This window comes from Danio rerio, chromosome 20 (genome assembly GCF_049306965.1).
Source record: "Danio rerio strain Tuebingen ecotype United States chromosome 20, GRCz12tu, whole genome shotgun sequence".
Lineage (NCBI taxonomy): Eukaryota > Metazoa > Chordata > Actinopteri > Cypriniformes > Danionidae > Danio > Danio rerio.
Window position 1 is genome coordinate 10,059,957 of NC_133195.1, and position 20,320 is coordinate 10,080,276.

Here is a 20,320-nt window from a genome sequence, read left to right on the forward strand (position 1 = left end):
AGGACCACCAACAATTTTGGATGTCTCCTTTGTCTTTCTAAACTAATAAAGGTCTTTCAGTCTCGGCTAATGATCTGACGATCTGAATCCGGTGTGTTTGGTAAAGGAGACTGGAAAATGTCAAGTGCCGGTGGTCCTCCAGGAATGTGGTTGAGAAACACTGCTTTATGGCACCTTTAACACCTCAGGTTTGCTTCAAAGGTGCAAAACGGTAGGCGTAAAAGCGTAATTTTTAAAGAAACGCCTCATGCAAGTTTTTTTTTATCTTGACGCGCCGTGTAACGGAGTTAGCTGGTTTTTAGGTGAATTTGATCGTCGCCATGGAGTGCCAGTAAGAACACGGAGACTTGAACCCCATTTAAAGCTCTTTAATGTCCATCACACTTTGTGTATGTGTGTGTGTGTGTGTGGTCTAAACAAAGGAAAGAAAATATACATTAATAAATAAATTTAGATAATAAGGATAACAGTAACAAGTGGAAATACTTATACACAACACTAAACTACAATATACATTTATAACTGACATGCATGAGCAAAGCAGATGAAGCAAGGCAGATAAACGTATATAAAATAATAATTCTCACTATTAACAGGCTTTTAACTTAGGCGGAAATATAACAAAAAGCATGGATTTAATAGGCGATGTATGTATTATCATTTAAAGCAATTATATTTACATAAAAGATCGCTACTACTAGCCGCGGCAGTCCGCGATTCTTTACGAGCTCGCGCATAAATCAATAATCTCAACACAATACTATAATGATAAAACAGTGGTAACAGGTATGTAAAAGATGCATAAACACTTACTTCTCATCATTGACGCACACAAAACTGACTGGAATTAGGCGGAAAGCAAAGCATGCAACCTTTCTCTCTGTCTGATCAGAATGAAACCAGTTAACAGTCTCCATGTACAGCAGACCTAAGCTGCGTTTTGATTGGCTGCCTGTGCTCGTGATCAGAGCATGATCAAGTACGAGCTCTATAGGAGTCTGTTTGTGATGTCACAGCATGCACGCGTGAGGAGAGAGCACAGCTCGTGTCCAGCTCTGGGCTCAGCCCACCGACCTCTTTTACAGCCGCCCCTACATTTGCTATGCAAATGTACAATCATCCTTTGCCATTTTAGTCCGTTGTAGGGTTATCATCTGGAATAGAAGGCAGAGTGATAAGACGAGCCACAGGACGATGATATTGTTTGTTTTTGACTTCTATCGTTGCTGAACAAACACGACCATCCAATCCGAGGTATGTGGTAACAACTTTGCCGACAGGCCACAAGGCTCGAGGAAGTTGGTGATCTATTATCATCACGACTGTTCCAGGTGTGAGGTTGCTGGTGTCTGTCATCCATTTCTGACGTTGTTGCAGGGTGGGTAAGTAATTCTTAATGAAACTCGTCCAGAACTGGTCGGCCAAGACCTGTGAGTGCCGCCATCTTTTCCGACTAAGGATCTCAGATTCTGGGTAGATGACTTGTGGTAGTGACACATCTGGCCGCCCCATCAACAGGTAATTTGGGGTCACAGGATCTGGGTCAGCAAGGTCAGAAGAAACATAACCCAGTGGCTTTGCATTGAGTATAGCCTCAACCTCTATAAGGAGTGTTTTGAGTACTTCCTCTGTGAGAGTTTGGGGTCCTATTATGGTGCGTAAGGCTGCTTTGACTGAGCGGATTTCTCGCTCCCACATACCTCCAAAATGTGGGGCATTTGGAGGATTATAATGGAACTGGATTTTCTGTTTTGCTAACTGGGCTTGGAGATCGGGACTCATGGCTGTAAATGCAGTTTGTAATTCTTTATCTCCTCCTCGAAAATTGGTGCCCTGATCTGCCAGTATTTCAGAGGGAGTTCCTCGTCGAGCAACCATGCGTCTGAGAGCCATTAGAAAGGAGTCTGTGTCCATGTTGGCCAGAAGACCTAAGTGCACACAGCGTGTTGTCATGCACTTGAAAATAATACCCCATTTCTTTTCATTGCTCCTTCCTCGTTTTACCAGGAATGGGCCAAAGCAATCTACTCCCGTGGAAAAGAAAGGCGGTTTCATAAGACGAAGTCTGGCTGGAGGGAGTTCTGCCATCTTTGGGATATTGGGCTTTGCTCTCCACCTTTGGCATTCGACACAAGAACGTTGATGGCGCCGTATTGCTTCTCTCCCTCTGAGGATCCAGTAATACCTTCGCATTTCAGCAAAGACCCTTTCTGGACCAGGGTGACCGAGTTTGGCATCATACTGTTTTATGAGGAGTCGGGTGATTGGGTGATTTGGATCCAGGACTATTGGATGTACAGTACTGTAACACAAGTGCTGGGCTTGTCGTAATCGTCCTCCAACACGGATGAGTGCAGCTGTCTTATCCAACTCAGGTGATAGTGAAAGCAAACGACTTGATGATGGGATTGGCTTACCAGCTGTCAGGGCATTATACTCTAAGGGGAAACTGTCTGTTTGGGCTCGCCTTAGTAAATCCGTTTCAGCTTGTCTGTACTGTATGGCTTCTGGGTCAGTGGTTTCTCCTGCTGCCCCATGTAAGGATCTACAAGTGGCCTCCAGAAGTTCTTCAAAAGTGGAGAATTGGTTGGCATCTGGCAGTGATGATCCAGAACCATCCAAGGTGAGACCACAAAACTTTGTGTTACGGAGCTCAGTCAGGTCTGCATCTAGTTCTACAGAAAGGCTTTCTGGCCAACTAACGGGTGGTAGATAGAGGAAATCTGGCCCTTTACTCCATCTGTTGGGTTGGGACAGTTCAAGCAAGGATTTGCCACATGTGATGTCATCTGCAACATTGTTTCCTGAATCTACAAACCGCCAATAGTGACCTTCGGTGAGCTCTTGTATTTCAGTTACTCTAGTCCCCACAAAAACTTTAAATCTGCAAGATTCTGATTTGATCCAGGTAAGTACGGTTGTTGAGTCGCTCCACAAGAATGTGTCTTTGATCTTGAGTGACAGCTCATTATGAAGCAGCTTGGCTAACTGTGCTCCAGTGAGGGCGGCGCACAGTTCGAGCCTGGGTACAGATTGTTGCCTTTTGGGTGACACTCTAGATCTTGCATGAATGAATGCCAGCTCAATCTGGCCTTGGTGCTCAGTACGAAGGTATGCTACTGACCCGTAAGCTTCTGCAGTGGCATCGCAGAAGATATGGAGCTCTCGTTCTGCCTCTGGAACGTCTAGAGTGGCCGACACATAACAACGGGGCATGGTAATTTTTGGAAGATGATTCAGTTCGGCCTCCCAATTCTGCCAGGCCTGCAGCAGTTCTGATGGTAGAAGGGGGTCATCCCATTCTCGTTCTTTTGCCCACAGTTGACATACAATGATTTTGGCCCTTGTTGTGAAGGGTATGATGTAGCCTAGTGGGTCATATTGGCTGGCAAGGACACGATAGATATTCCTCATTGTTACCTCCTGGTAGGGCAGCGGGCGACGACGGTAATGTAGGGTGTCTGGTACACAATGCCAGCTAAGTCCCAGTGTCATTTCATGGGGGTCTGCCTGACTTTGAGAAATCCACAGCTCAGTATTCTCTGATTTGGCCTCTTTAGGGAGATGTCTGACCACTGTGGCCTCATTGCTTGCCCACTGACGGATTTCGAAACCCCCTGAGGCTAGTATGGACCTTAGACCATCAATTAGTTCACGGGCTTCAACTGCAGATGAAGTGCTTTGTAGGCAGTTGTCGACATAGAAGGAATGTTCAACTGACTGTCGTAGCTTGTCACCCTGTTGGCAATGGCTAAAAACGTGTCGCTGAACGGCAAAGGTTGCACAACAGGGGCTACAGGTTGTGCCGAATGGAAGGACTTGCCACTCATACACATCAGGTGGGTTTTCAGGGTTTAGGTCCCGCCACAAGAACCGCAGAAGGGGTTTATCTTTGGTGAGCAGACGGACCTGGTGAAACATCCCTTTAATGTCTCCACTGATGGCGACTCGATGTTCTCTGAAGCGAATTAACACTCCAAGGAGAGTGGGGCCTAATGTTGGTCCTGGCAACAGCTGCTTGTTCAGATTTTCTCCATTGTATGTGTAAGAGCAATTGAACACCACTCTGTGCTTTCCATTGTGTGTCACAATGTGGTGGGGCAGATACCATGACTCTGTAGATTGGGCTGCTTCTTGAGGTGGTATTTTAGTGGCATAACCAGCATTCTCCAGTTTTTTGATTTCCTCTTGATATTTGAGGGCTAATGGTGGGTCCCTTGTCAGACGGCGTTTAGTGCTACGGAGATGGCACATTACAGCCTCTTTGGGGGCATTGAGTAAAGTCATTGTTTTGACTCTTAAAAGTGGGGTGGCATATCTGTCAATTCCATCCACTTTCACCTGCACTGTTTGTGTCTCGAGCATGTTCAAGGCTTCTTGGTCCTGTTGTGACCTTACTACACTTTTCTCACTTCGGTACGGCAGGATGTCCATCTGCCATAACTTTTCAATCTGATGATAAAGTTCTGCGGATGGAGAACAATTAGATGTGAACAGGCACTGTGAAATTGGGAGTTGTTCTTGTACATGTTTGGAGGGTTCTTGCAAAGCCCAGCCAAGGCGAGTTTTGATTGCTGCTGGACCTCCAGGTGGACCCAATAACACTGGTTCAGTTGGTGTGATGAGCTCAGTGTGATCTGAACCAATGAGCAGCAGGGGACAAGCTTTGTGCAGGGGTGGTATGGGAACGCCCCTGAGGTGTCTGTACCTTTTCTGCAAAGAACTCACTGGATAAGTGTATTCTGCTAATCCAAACTGCTCTGCGGTAAAAGCCCCGTGAATGGCATATCTCTTACCAGGGTTACTTGGAGTGGATATACAGAAAGATACAGATGTGCCATGTAATGTCCTGATATCTTGGTGTACTGTCCGTAAGTTCAACTGTTCTGGTTTGCCCTTTAAACCAAGGTGATTTGCAGCGGTGGCAAGCAGAATGGTGCGCTCTGAGCCATCGTCAAGTATTGCAAATGTGTCCAGAGCCTTTTGTTGGTAATGAAGTGTAACCTTGACAACCTTTAGAAAGACTTTGCCCCCACAGCGTGGCTGGTCTAGGTACAGAGTCTCTGTGGTTGAATTATACAAACTACTGCTTTCATTGGTAACTTCAGCTTTCCTTTGATTTATGTCATGGACCACAGAGAGATGTTTGGCTTGACACAGGTGGCAAGGCTTTTGAAGGTCACAGTCTTTAGCCATGTGTAAACGTGCACATTTCCAGCATCGTTTATTCTCTTTAATCCAACCCACAATCTGCTCCTTAGTTAATGTATTGAAGGCGGTACACTGGCTGAGGTAATGTTCCGCATTGCAGTATGGACAGACAGGTTTGTGTTTGTTAGGTGCTTTCTGCTGTATTATGGTGGGTTTGGTTACCTGTTCTGTAGTCCGTCTTTGATTAACACCATGCAGTATGCTGGTTTGCCTGGTTTGTTGTCGAGTGACTGCTCTTTGATCTCGATTTAGAGTTCTGGTGGTATCAGTTGGGTCAAATTCTAAGCAGTTAGCTTCCAGCTGCAGCTAATCTGCAAACTCAAGGAGAGAGAACTTTGTCTTATCTGGGTTTCTCTGAGATGATGCCTCCTGAATTGAGTTTGTTGTGAACGAGGTAGACAGTTTAACAGTCGTTTAACATTTGACTCACTGTGCAGTTCCTCAATACCATCATCCTTGAGGGCTTTAAGCATGCCGACTATTGCTTGGACTCTGAGAAAAAACTCATCGAATGCCCGCTCATCCCCAGCACGAATAGCTGGGAGGTTCTCCAATGTCTATTTCTCTCAGCACAAACTGGTAGGGCCTGCCATACCTCCTGTCGAGGGCTTGCAGGGCATTTGTGTAAGGAGTGACTGATTCTGCATGTGCTAACACTAGTCTGTGAGCATTAGGTACCTTCACATGCTTCAGGAGGATGGAGTACTTATAATTCTCGGGTATTTGAGGGTGGAGCAAATTATCCAAAGCCATCCTAAGTTCCACATACTGAGCTCTGTCCTCTTTGTAAAAATCTGGAAAGGTGGGCCCTTTCACTGTTGGACTCCAGTATGAAGGAGGAGGAGGTGCATAGGGTACAGTGCATAGGGTACTGTAAATTGAGATGTAGCTTGGTATGACGTTTGTGGCATTGGCTCGGTCACCGAAACGAACCGGCTGTGTACTGGGTGGACAGCTGCAGGTGGTATGTTATAGAAATGTGGCTGGGTGGTTTGGATGGGTTGCTGTCCAGGGAGAGGAGGCAGTGGTTTAGTCCATGGCTCTGCTTGGTTGTGCTGATGGGTTCTAATTTGGTCTAATGGAGAGCTGCTATAGGGTGTGGCATACTGATGTGACGTTAAGGTGGTTTCTCTGCTTACAGGTGGAGGTGACTGGAAATAGGTGTCTCTGAGGTGGGTTTTCCTCAGCGACTGAGAAAGCTCTTCCACAGTTGGGGGATTATTAGGCAGTGGCCAGGGAGAGGACTGTATTCTAACAACATCAGGGCTTACTTCAGATGTCGGCTGTCCCTTTTCCACTGATTGCAGGATTCGGGTCCGAGGTGTCTGATGCCGTGATGATGCTCGTGAGGAGGGGGTGGATGCTTGAAGGCTACTGTGTAGCAGGACTTTCTCCAAGAGCTCTGTTTGGCGCCTTGCTGTCTCACTTTGCTGTTTTGTAATCTCCATCATCTGCTGCATAAAGTCCTCTGATGAACCAGCAGTTCCATATGATTGACTAGTAGTGATGGGGGTTGACGTCATTATTGCTTTCTCTTTAGGTCCAACTGGATGGCTAGATGGGTTTCCAGCATAATTGACTATGTAGTCATCTAAGTAGGCAGGTCTCTGGATCACTCTGTGTGGACGTCGAGAAGAGGATGGGGCTGACTTTGGGGTTGCCATGGTAACGACCAGCTCCGGCTCGAAGGACCAATTTTGTAACGGAGTTAGCTGGTTTTTAGGTGAATTTGATCGTCGCCATGGAGTGCCGGTAAGAACACGGAGACTTGAACCCCATTTAAAGCTCTTTAATGTCCATCACACTTTGTGTATGTGTGTGTGTGTGCGCGTGTGTGTGTGTGTGTGTGGTCTAAACAAAAGAAAGAAAATATACATTAATAAATAAATTTAGATAATAAGGATAACAGTAACAAGTGGAAATACTTATACACAACACTAAACTACAATATACATTTATAACTGACATGCATGAGCAAAGCAGATGAAGCAAGGCAGATAAACGTATATAAAATAATAATTCTCACTATTAACAGGCTTTTAACTTAGGCGGAAATATAACAAAAAGCATGGATTTAATAGGCGATGTATGTATTATCATTTAAAGCAATTATATTTACATAAAAGATCGCTACTACTAGCCGCGGCAGTCCGCGATTCTTTACGAGCTCGCGCATAAATCAATAATCTCAATACAATACTATAATGATAAAACAGTGGTAACAGGTATGTAAAAGATGCATAAACACTTACTTCTCATCATTGACGCACACAAAACTGACTGGAATTAGGCGGAAAGCAAAGCATGCAACCTTTCTCTCTGTCTGATCAGAATGAAACCAGTTAACAGTCTCCATGTACAGCAGACCTAAGCTGCGTTTTGATTGGCTGCCTGTGCTCGTGATCAGCGCATGATCAAGTACGAGCTCTATAGGAGTCTGTTTGTGATGTCACAGCATGCACGCGTGAGGAGAGAGCACAGCTCGTGTCCAGCTCTGGGCTCAGCCCACCGTCCTCTTTTACACGCCGCATCAAAACCTTCTCCACCAATAAGATTGGCACTTTTGTTCACTTGCACAGAGCTGCTAAGGTAACAGTACACAACACTTAGAGGCGCTCAAGTGCAAAACTGTTAATGCGAGCACACACTGAAGAAGATGCAATAGGAAAGCGGAGCTGCTTATTGCACTGGTGAACAATAATCCTTTCTTCGTTGCTAGATCTGCAGCTGCTGTGTGAACCATCCATGCTTGTTCAAGTCACCAGTAACTTTAACAACAAGTAAGTCAACTGCATTCTGTACTCTTCTTCATCTTCTGTGTTACAAAAGCTTTAAGTGTAGCGCCATCTAACGTCAAGGAGTGATTTTGCATACTCTTCTGCTCCACGCCAGTGAAAATCGATTGGGTTTGAATCTGGAAAAACATCTCAAAAAATGCTGACAATAAGCACAAACGAAAAGCATCCTTGATGTGTGCGAGCCTTAAGGCTGGGATACACCAAGCCGACAGCTGTTTGGCTTCATCAATCCAGTGGTTATTAACAGTCAGGCTAGTTGGTTTGGTGTGCTCCATGTGTCACCTCTTGTCAGGTTACCGTCAAAGATTGTTATCCCGATTCAGCACATAAACATCAGGCATAAGCTAAAGAGAGTGCTCTGGTTATTCAGCAATGAATCAAAGCGTGAGAACACATGACATAGCAAGTAAACAATGAGGCCGGTTGTAATTTCATCCAAAATGGATTATTGGAAAATCAGACATAATTGCATGAACAAATCCCTCTATGTTGAGCTTCAGGTACTGTGAAAATGGTACTAAATGCTGCTTTGTTATGTGTCTGAGGTTGTGGAATGAGAAAACAGACTACTGCCACCAGCGGGTGCAGAAAGACAATCCTCTCACACAGGTGCAGAACACGCTTATGAATTAGTGAGCTGCTCTCCATTTGATGTGTTCACACTTGTTTTTTTTTTTTTTGGTCCAGATGAGACCTGGGGTCCGTTCTTCGTACGTGGATTACTCTGTTAGCTGGATTTGGATATTGACGATTTGACATGATCCAGGATCGTTTCGTTCTTCAAAGCTGATCCGAGAGTTGTTGTCATAGCAACAGTTCTGCTAGGTCAAACCTGATCGGGAGCAGGTTCAATTCATATAAACAGGATTAGATTGGCTTAGTTCAAGCAAAGATAATACAGAAAGTATGTTCCGAATTCTGATATTTTCTTACAGTAATAGTTATATAAAGTTAGGGAAATGGTACATATTTTTTAACTATATATATAAAGTTATAGTCATTAATAAAATAAATTAAGTTATACATTTTAATAAAACGTATGCAATCTGCACCCTCGAAATAAAAGTAGGCTACAAAGATTGCCACCTGGTGGTGCAAAGAGAAAGCTTATTGATATGAACTTTTTAGATCGCTTTAGTACAAATTGTGTATAATAGAAATGCACAATATGTGACTTTTTTAAAGCAATCATTTCAGCAGTCATAAACATGTTTTGATAGTTAATATGCCGGTGATTTGATGCTTTACAAAAGTTGCAGACGCCTTTACCAATATGAAAACACTTTTGTAAACAACCAGTTATTCTTTACACCGATTACAAAATGGCTACTATAATAAAGAAAATCTTTTCTAAATGTGGAACTAAATACACTGATTTGCTTCGAAATACATGAATAATACACTTGACACATGAAAGTGTAAAGCCTGCAGCTCACAACAAATGTGGAAGGTTATTGCGTGTCATATTAAACAAGCCATTTACTGCTAATTTGACGTAATTTTGCTCACATGGATAATTGAATATTAATCAGATGATGTCATTACGCTGCTGTGCCGTCATCCAATCGTTGCATTGCTGATCATGATTTCGAGGATCGATACATCTGTCCTTTACAACACACGCAGCGATCTCAGATCAGTTTATCCAGACATTCTAATCTGATCCGCGAACTCGTTTGAAGAACCAAATTAGCGAGAGATCAGTTATCAAGATTAAAAGATCCAGGATCTGCCAAATAATCTTAGATCATTTAAGCAAGGTACGAAGAACGGACCCCTGGGGATAAACTGATCTGAGATCGCTGAAGGACAGATCTATCGATCCTCGAAATCATGATCAGCAATGCAACGATTGGCTGACGGCACAGCAGCGTAATGACATCATCTGATTAATATTCAATTATCCATGTGAGCAAAATGACATCAAATTAGCAGTAAACGGCTTGTTAAATATGACACGCAATAACCTTCCACATTTGTTGTGAGCTGCAATTTCCACTTTCATGTGTCAAGTGTATTCATCATGTATTTCAATGCAAATCAATGTATTTAGTTCCACATTTAGAAAATATTTTCTTTATTATAGTAGCCGTTTTTTAATCAGCGTAAAGAATAACTGGTTGTTTACAAAAGTATTTTCATATTGGTAAAGGCAGCTGCAACTTTTGTGAAGCATCAAATCACCAGCATATTAACTTTCAAGTTTATGACTGCATAAATGTATTATTGCTTTAAAAAGTCACATATTGTGCATTTTTATTATACACAATTTGTACTAAAGCGATCTAAAAAGTTCATATCAATAAGTTTTCTCTTTGCACCACCAGGTGGCAGTTGTACTTTCATTTCGAGGGTGCAGATTGCATACGTTTAATTAATATGTATAACTTAATTTATTTTATTAATGACTATAACTTTATATATATAGTTTAAAAAATATGTACCATTTTCCCAAGCGTATATAACTACTACTGTAAGAAAATATCAGAATTCGGAACATACTTTCTGTATTATCTTTGCTTGAACCGAGAGATCTAATCCTGTTTATATGATTTGAACCTGTTCCCGATCAGGTTTGACCTAGCAGAACTGTTGCTATGACAACAACTCTCGGATCAGCTTCTAAGAACGAAACGATCCTGGATCGTGTCAAATCGTCAACATCCAAATCCAGCTAATTGAGTAATCCACGTACGAAGAACGGACCCCAGGACAACAAGATGGCAACACAGTTGGCTTTGGTCAGTGCTAGTTGTTTGCTGTCAGCTTGGTGTGCCCTGGCCTTTATGACACAGTAGTATTTAAATACTAAGTATTTAAATAGTAGAACTTTGTAGTTCTACTAGAACTAAAATAGGCTAGAAAACAAAAAACAAAGCAGAACTCTCTGCGGTTTCTGCAAACATTTTATTTGAAAGCTTTAATTTAATATGTTTGTAGATGATCAATATAGGTTGCTCTTTATTATATAATTCGTGTGCTAAAGAGTTCAGCCAGTTCACAACAGCTGACGGTTTACGAAGACTGATGAAGTCCAATGCGAAGCTGTCCTGCTTTAACGTCACTGCCCCTCCCTGCTGACCCCAGACCAGTGCTGACATATCACAGTGTGACTGTCTGCACAAGGTCAACATAAAGAGCCACTGACGTCAGATCAGTTACAGGCTGCTGCTCATCCTGATCACCGTGACTGTATAGTGTTTGTCTGACAGGTCAGTAGAGGCTGTTTACTGATGATTGTGGAGGAAATCATTTTTCTATGTTTACTGCCTGTCAGGATTTCTTCACTCGCCTCAACTTCATTTTCTGCTGTAAAAATTTCTAGTGAGACCAGCATGGCAGGTATTACCTTTTGTTGTGTGAGACATTTGTAAAATTAAGTGAATATAATATAATATAATATAATATAATATAATATAATATAATATAATATAATATAATATATTATAATATAATATAATATATACTCAACATATTTGAGTTTGTGTGTGAGTGAATATATAATATATATGTTACATATGTTAATATATGTTAATTTTTTATTGTATATATATATATATATATATATATATATATATATATATATATATATATATATATATATATATATATATATAAAGATGTACAAATGTGTGCTAATATGTGGGCAGCGCATGTTTGCCAATCAACAAAAAAGTTTTGGTATTTATGCAGCACAGGGAAAATCTGACTTGAAACCCAAAGTCTGAAAAACAAAATTAAATGTAATGTAAAGTATTGTGTATTTATATAGCACAAGTATGAAGAATTAGTCAGATATGAAGCTTTACAATCATGAAGGGGGGTCTCTCCTTACCACCACCAGTGTGCAGCATCCTCTTACAGTAGATGACACAGCGACAGCCACAGGACAATGGCATCAGTGCGCTCGCCGCACATCAGCTATTGGTAGAGTGGAGAGACAGTGATAGCCAATTCGGTAGATGGGGTTGATTGGGAGGCCATGATGGATAAGGGCCAATGAAGGGGATTTAGCCAGGACACCCCTACTTTTTACGAGTGCCATGGGATTTTTTATGACCACAGAAAGTCAGGACCTCAGTTTAATGTCACATCTGAAAGACAGTGCTCACTGACAGTATAGTGCCCCCTTCACTATACTGGGGCATTAGGACCTTAAAAAAATCACAGGTTTAGCACCCCTTGCTGGCCTTACTAACACCACTTTCAACGAGTAGGGTGAAGCGGCAGGTTCAGAGACCCAACTGCATGCTCAGACCAGCACTTTTAAGACAGTCCTCGCTGCAGCTTGATGATGTACTAAACCAGGTCCACTACGTAATGGATGATTGATTACACTTCCCTCAACCCTAAACCCATCCAACACAGTTTTCATGTCAGCTCAATTTATCTTTATTTCTATAGCATTTTTACTATGTATATTGTGTCAAAGCAGCTTAACATAGAAGTTTTATAAATTAAAAATGTGTCAGTCCACTTTTCAGAGCTTAAGCTCAGTCCAACTTAGTTTAATATTCATTGCTGAAAGTCCAAAAACTGAAGAGTTGTCTATCGATGCACAGCTCCACAAGTCCTGAACCATGCAAGCCAGTGGCACAGTGAAAACAAACTTCACCAATTGATGAAAGTGAAGGAAAAAAAACCTCGAGAGAAACCAGGTTAAGAAACCAACCATTTCTCCTCTGGCCAAACTTCTTTGAACTGCAGTCTAGGCACCGGAGGCTGGGGAGTGCTGGACATCCATCATTGAGAACCTGCAGGTGGGAGAGGTCACCTCGGCTGGTGTACAGGCTTCAAGATTAATGCGAAGACTTGTCTGTCACTGGGGTCTTACAGGAACCAGTCTTATGCTCATAATGACCACCACAGCAGCTGCTGAGGATACAACCTGGTCCAGGATTATGGAAACCCCGGAAATAAGAAAAACAGACTAACATAAGAGGAGATGCTTTTCAAATTATAATGTCCTTTGGCAATGTTCCTAGCTCCGGTTGCCCTAAATAATGCAGACTAACAATCCTTTATAGGAATTGGATTTCATAATGCAAAGAAATGTGTCTTTAACCTAATTTGAAACTGAAAGTGTGTCAAACTGTGCTAGGAAGGCTGTTTTTAAGTTTAGGTACCAGATATGACAAAGATCTACAACCTACAGTTGACTTTTGATATTCTGGGATTAATCAGTTGTTCAGAATTAATTGAGCGTAGCGTAGTGGACGCCCAGTAGTTTGGGCATTACAATGTCGTGATTATAGACTGCAGCGCGGACATCTTGGCACATTCTAGCAAGTAACAACATTGGACACGTGACCCTAACCCTAATGATAGGTCTAGAAGTGCTGGTTTGAGCGTGCAAGTTGGGTCTCCGGACCTGCAGGATCATAATGTTGCTTTCAACAGCAACCTAGTTCTCCCATGTGATCTCCTATCCAGATACTGACCAGGTTCAGCCCTGCTTATTTTCAGTGAATTCCCGTTCTTGGGCTGTGGAGTGACATGGCTGTAGCAACGAAAATAAAATTTGTGTTATACTTTGCATTGCACTATTGTGTTTCTCATATCTTATTTGCTTTGTTTTTGGCTAGACTCCTCATTTTAATATGGATGCATTAAGGAATAGAAACAAGACCAAAAAAATAAAATGGGGGTCAAATCCGAATGTTTCAATCTCATTGAAATATTTTAACTTATAGCAATTTGATAAGATTTTAACTGATAAAACAATCAACGGCCTGAAAACCCAACAATTTGTATACAAAACATGTTGCTCATCTAAGCAGTGGATGTTTAAATCTGGCTTGCAGTGTTTTATCCCCACTACATTGTTTCCTATTTTTTCCACTACAATCCCACTGAAATCCATAATTAAACTTTTAAGGTCACACACAAGCGTTCGACCAGCGTGACTCCTGCCTCCTTTCATACATGGCTAAATTTAGAAATAATACACGATACAGTTGCAGTCAATCAGGATTACGCTTCTCACTGAACAGATCTCTGCATGCTCCTCTGTATATTTATTTATTAATGGGGAAGGAGACTGATGGATGCGTGGATTACAGCATGTGTGACTAAATGTACTGGTTCAGTAATAAATAAAACGTCAGTCTTGCTGTCATTACAGTCGTTAAAGCTACTCTTGGAAATCTCCTTTTTGCAACATGTGAGCATCTGGCCGACAAAGAACCAGTGCGGTAAATAAAACCTGCAATACTCACATGCACACACACTCACTTGTAAAGCCATCTTTATGGGGACTTCTCATATGTGTATTACAACTATAATTATAATATACTGTACTGTACATATTTTATATTAAACCCTCCTATCCCTAAATCCAACAATAAAAGGAAACAATCTGTATGTTTACAATTTTGAAACTACTTCATTCTGTGTGATTTACGAGCCATTGCCTTATGGGGACCACAAAAATGTCCCAATAAGGTCAAATGTTACTGGCATTCTATACTTGTGGGGAAATTTGATTCCCACAATATAAGGAATGCTAGGAGATACACATACACAGTGAACGCCATCATATGTCAGAATGTATTGTACTTCCTCCCAGTCTATTTTTAGAAGCCAGTAATCCAGTACACATTAGTCTAAATCTCATGCCATGCTCTGTGCTGCACAAGGACGAGCTACGCTCTGATTTGCGTTTTCATTGACCCTTTGTATCAGATTTTATGCATTAAACCTGCTTTAACTGTGGCTTGAGCTGCATCTGTCCAACCCTGAGTGCAGAGTTCAATGCAGTAAACATCCAATAAAAGATATGTGGAGACCCCGCTAATCTCTGTTTAAAGTGGTCTAGTGGCTTAAATGAGATTCCTGGAGTGCATTAACGTAAGTTTACATGTATGGCTGTTGACAATAAAACACTCCTATCTTACAATGTCCACCAGTGTCCAGCACACAAGCATCACTAGAGAACTGAAACACCAACACCATTTGCCTATACACATTTTGTGTGGTGAAATTCTGTGATAGCAAAACAATCCTGGCAAGAAACTGAACATTAGCTACTCATTATAAAAGTTTATGTAAAGAAGAAAGAGTTTTCAAAATTAGTGGTGGAAAGTAACAAATTTCAACTTTGTTACTGTAAATAAATACAGTTTCATGATATGTACTATATCTAATAGGGATGGGTGATACCACCATTTTTTTATTTGATACAATACCGAAAAATTTTTGTTAAATTTTTTAGGATACCGATATCGATACCACTTATTATTTAACATGTTAATGTAATTTTTTAAAATAATGTTAATTTAAAAAAATCATTACATGTAAAAATACACACATGCCAATATTGCATATACACACTGGCTACGCTTATATTGTATATACACACTGCACAGATACACACACTTATATTTATTCACCTAATGGTAATGAGAGGAAGAAAGAGCTGATTTATTATTCTGATTTATTATTTTATTTATTTATTTTTATTTGTATTTAATTATTATTATTATTATTATTATTATACTATATATTATAATACTATATTATTATTTCCTGTGTTTACTATGTTTATATATATATATATATATATATATATATATATTATATATATATATATATATATATATATATATATATATATATATATATATGTATATGTGTGTGTGTGTGTGTGTGTGTGTGTGTGTGCGTGCGTGCGTGCGTGCGTGCGTGTGTGTTCTTTTTAATGTAAACTTTATAAATGCTTTGGCAAAACATTTGTAATATTTTTCATGCCATTAAAGCAATTATTAAATTAAGAGAGAGAGAGATGTTTGTCTCCTTTAAAACTCTCATATAATATTTTTTTGTCAGACAGAGGGAGACTGAGGAGAGGAACACAGGGAATCTTGTTTTTATTCCACTTATAAGTTTTAGGTTGTGTTGTCTGTGAGTGTTTATAAAGGCTGCTTGTATTGTTGCTGTGTACGACTTTCTTATCTCAAATATTGCTCGTGCAACGCTTTTTTAGCTAATGAGCATGAGAACACACAGCGTTACCTTTTTCCATCGTGCCATTCCATAATGCAGAAGTGCGTGACTGACTTGCCAGCGTGTGTTGAGTACGTAATTTAACTGAAAGGATCACTCATGTGACGTTCCGCCACAGATTGATTGGTGTAACGTCTTGTATACAAAGCGGCACTGACAATCCTGTATACAGCGCTAAAACATTTAGTTATGCAGAAATTATTAAAATATATTTAATATATCGATACTTTAAAAAATATTGATACCAAATTAGAAACTTTTTAGTATCGATATATCGATACTCGAGCCTCAATGTGCACATCACTAATATCTAAAAAAGTGGTGGGAATCCCAAGTTAACTCATGATACAATTTTATTACAATATTTTACCCTTGATATTCTGCGATAAATCAATTTATCACAAGCAACAATTTCATGATCTGGCTGCATATGAGTACTAAAGGGTATATGCTGAAGCATGCTAATAGGACTTTTAATTCACCAGTAACCTAGGTTAAGTGCTTGTGGTAAACTGTATGCCAATGCAAAAATGATATCCGATATAAAGTGGGTCTCAGATTGTACAAGAAGCATTGCATTAAATTACATTTTTCCCACCATGTTTTTATAATATGACCATTTATTTTACCCCAGTATATTCAATGGAGCTTCAGCGCCAGCCTGCCGATTCTGACAGGCGAGTGCGAGTAATAGACCTTTTGTCTCATTTTACGCTTGAACAACTAAATGAATGCCAAAAAGTAATTAACTGATTGTATTTTAATTACATTACAACATCGATGCTGTAAAAGGAACCATATAAAATGGAAAAAAAAATTGCAATAACAGGTCATCGCAAGTTTATAAGTATGGGAACAACCCTAGCACAGCATACTGTATACCCTATTTCATTATCTGTGCTATATCAAGTCAGAGAGGGAATAACGTGTTAACTTGCGATACAATATTATCATAATATTTTGCCCCAATATTTATTCTGCAATCTACGATATATCACATATAAAATGTTTCATAGTGGAAAACAGCTGCAGTGTAAGACTTTCTAAGTTTAAGTTCTTTTGGTGCATTTATAAATACAGAGACCTGGCGCAAAGTATCGAGTTTAAGTATTGAGTAATGTATCATAGCTGGAAATTTCAAAATATGATAAATCTGCATATTGGTATTTTGTCCAACCCAATCCAAGTATTTTATATTAGAGTATTTTTATTTAGGGGAATTTTTACTTTATTACATTTGTTATCAATCATCTAATCCACTATATTTCAGAAACAAATCATTCTTTGACATTCTGAACTAGATAAAAGTTACCAATGAGCTTTTTAGTTAATCTCACTTCACAAATCAAATACATTTCAAATAAAATTAAATAAATGTTTGTGAATTGGCTCAATCTGTTATTGAGTCAACAACTGATGATCAAATGATCCAGAATTAACAATTCACTGTTACAAATAATTCGGTCTGTGTAAGTCTCCAGATACTGAATCAAATGATCTGGTCAAGACAAGTCAGTTCACTCAGCTGTCAGATGGTTCACTGACTCAAATAATTAAGTCAGAATGAATCTATAACGATTCGCTGATATATATCTGGCCAGAGTGAGTTTTAAAGTAACAACTCACTGATTTGAACAATTTAAGAGCAAGTCTTGAGTTAATTCACAGATTCAAATACAATGGAAAACCCAACAGTCAACTTTATCAAATGAAGAGAGATTAGTTAACTCTAAATTTATTTAAAGTTAATTCTACTCATTTGAAAATAGTTTTGAATTCAGTGTTGAAGGTATTAAGTAAATAAAATACCTCATTACCTCCATTTAATTGGAGTAAGTAAATAGTACTTATATAGATTAGTTTTTTAAACTCAAATGGTCTGAGTTAACTTGACATATCAGGTTTTACAGTATTTAGTTGGTTTAAGTTCTCTTCATTTATTGGGTTTTACTTTGCTCAAATTGCTTTGTTTACTCAAATGGATTAAGTTCACAGTACTCATTAGGATTAGTTTTTGAACTTAAGTGGTTTGTTGCAATTAGTTTCCCCAAATGGCTTCGGTAAACTTAACTTTTTAGGTATTACAGTGTAGAAAACATAAGTCAAATGTTCAAGATGAAAGAAGTATATTTATTTCACTGATTCAAAAGATCAAATCAGAGTAAGTTTTCACAAAATGAGGAAATCCCCCCAGCTTGAGTGCCTGAAACTGATTGTGTAATATGTTCTGGTAATATAATAAAATGTTTTCTTGCATAAATAAATAAATAATTAAATAAAATAATTGGTAACACTTTATAATAACTACACACGATGAATAGTTTATTAAAAATTAGCATCTAGCGAATTCATTATTTGTTAAGCATTAACTCTACATTAATAAACGTTAGTCAGCAGTGTATAACTGCAGCTACAAATTCTCTATTTTTGATTTATTACCACATTTATAATGTGCTTAATAATTGTACTTTCATAGTTTGTGATTGGTTGATTTTTTAATTACTATGAAGTATTTCTTTATTTACAAACCATTTGTATTTAAGAGTAGGTGAAGGTTTTTAAAATAATTTAGAATGAGTTAGTTAATGATAATAAACGATTGAAATTAACATTTATACATCTTATTATTCAGGCATATAGTAATGGTTACTTACATGTATGTTAATGAATGTTTTATTAACTCAACTTCAGGCAGTTTTGTGACCTAATTTAAAGTGAGGACAATTTATGATTTATAAATCCCTTATAAATGGGAATTAAAGGCTTGGTATCAAATGAACAATAATATTTGCAATCTTATCTAAAAGTAAAATTACTGTAAAGTTCAAACATTGCTGAATAACAGGATTGTCAAAAATATGACATAAAATTGGATAAAACAACAACATATAATAATTTAACTATATAATAGGATGCAATGTTTCGGCTGTACAGTGATTTTATTTTAGATAAGAGTTTCAAATATTTAATTTTTAATTTGATACAGTTTCATTTGTGTGTATCGTTTATTTTCTATTTCCCAGAATTTAACTGACCCTTTAATTGTCATTTATAAGGGATCTATAAAGCATTAATAGTCCTCACTTTAGATTAGGTCACAAAACTGCATGAAGTTGAGTTAATAAAGCATTTATTAAATTACTATCAATACATGCCTGAATTATATGAATTATAAATGTTAATTTATTTAGTTTATTAGTCATTTACAATCTCATTTTGAATGATCTTTAAAAACCAGCAACTATGCTTAAAGAACTGATTCGTAAATAATCCAATACTTAATTTAGTGATGAAAAATAAATCATTAACAAAGTATGAAAGTACAATTATTAAGCACATTAAAAATGTGGTTATAAGTAGGGCCAGACGGAATCTGCGGACATTTTTTGCTATTTCTGCTGAGAATTTTGGTAAAAATCTGCGGATTTCTGCGGAATAATTTTGGGAGTATCATAACTAAAACCTTAACATGTGAAATAAAAAATATTATCATTTTAACTTTTATTTGATTTTTTAAAATGCAAATCCAATTAAATTAACTTTATTTGGTAAACAAAGCAAGTCTCTCTTATAATATATCAACTGAAAGACAGAAGATATTTCTTTACAAACTTTATTGTACATAAATCAGATGAGCATTTTCATATTAGTCAATAATACTACTGTTATTAATTTAAAAACTGACTATATATAGATTAACACACATTCACTCAATTAAATAAACATAATTAATGTATGCTAAAAATCTGTGGAAATCTGTTAAAAATCTGCAAAAATCAGCAGAATTCTGTGTGTGCAGATTCCGTGTGCCTAGTTATAATTCAATAATATAGCATTTGTAGCTGCAGTTATAAACTGCTTACTAAAGTTTATTAATATAGAGTTAATGCTTAACAGATGATGCATTCTCTATTTGCTAATACTTAATAAATTGTTAGTGTGTGGTTATTATAAAGTGTTACCAAACAATTTATAAAGTTTTAAAACTTATAAAAATAGTTGACCACAAACTGGAAGTTCTGTCATCGTTTACTCGCCGTTTTCTTGTTTCAAACATTTATGATTTATTTTTCTGCTGTTAAAATGTTGTAAACCTGTAACCAATAACTTCCATAGTTTTTGTTTTCCCCAAAATACTGAGAAAAGTTTGGGGTAAAATATCAATTTGAATGCATCACTAAATTTAAGTAAAATAGTCAGATAAATTAATATTTATATTGAAAAAATATTATGCTACCTAGAAGGCCTTCATAAATTGCTGAGATAGGCTGTTGGTGATGTTATTTATAATTATGGTGTCTGCACTT